The sequence below is a fragment of the Otolemur garnettii genome, unplaced genomic scaffold (assembly GCF_000181295.1).
Source record: "Otolemur garnettii isolate 467f Iridium unplaced genomic scaffold, OtoGar3 scaffold00132, whole genome shotgun sequence".
Classification (NCBI taxonomy): Eukaryota; Metazoa; Chordata; class Mammalia; order Primates; family Galagidae; genus Otolemur; species Otolemur garnettii.
In genome coordinates this window covers 5,264,359-5,264,791 of record NW_003852527.1, presented here as the reverse complement: position 1 = coordinate 5,264,791, position 433 = coordinate 5,264,359, and the positions used below count along the sequence as shown (strand labels likewise).

The following is a 433-nucleotide window of genomic DNA, read 5'->3' as shown; positions in this document are numbered from 1 at the left end:
TTCTTTGTTTTTGAGTTAAGAAGTACTAAACAGTGAGTAGTAATTCTGGCAATGGGAAAGAAGGCAGCCCAGTCCTTTTTCCTCAGAAGAAAGTAAGCCATGAACTGGAGCCCTTCAGTAATCAGAAGTGTTTCTATGCTTTATGGATATTTAAGACATCAGAAGATCCTATTTCTTAACTAGAGCTAATGCTGCGAGACCCAGAATCCCATCTCATACCTTACTCTCCACTTTTCTAGTCTTTTTCTTGCTGAACTCCTGTCTGGGGATATAAAGCTGTCAGCAGTGACGTGGAACTTGCTAAGCCAGGAGGTGTGTCTGATTATATTTTGAGGGGTAGAGGTGATGATGATGAATAGAGTATTGACATCCCATTTCAAAACACTGAGTGCATTTGGACATGAAATATAATTTAATATGTTTCTAAAGCAGT

At 39.0% G+C, this 433-nt stretch overlaps 1 protein-coding gene across 1 annotated transcript in view; it reads left to right on the top strand.

Annotated features, from left to right (window-relative positions):
* Positions 1-433, top strand: part of FUT9 (fucosyltransferase 9) — a 95,199-nt gene that overhangs the window by 964 nt on the left and 93,802 nt on the right. The gene's annotated exons all lie outside the window — the stretch shown is intronic.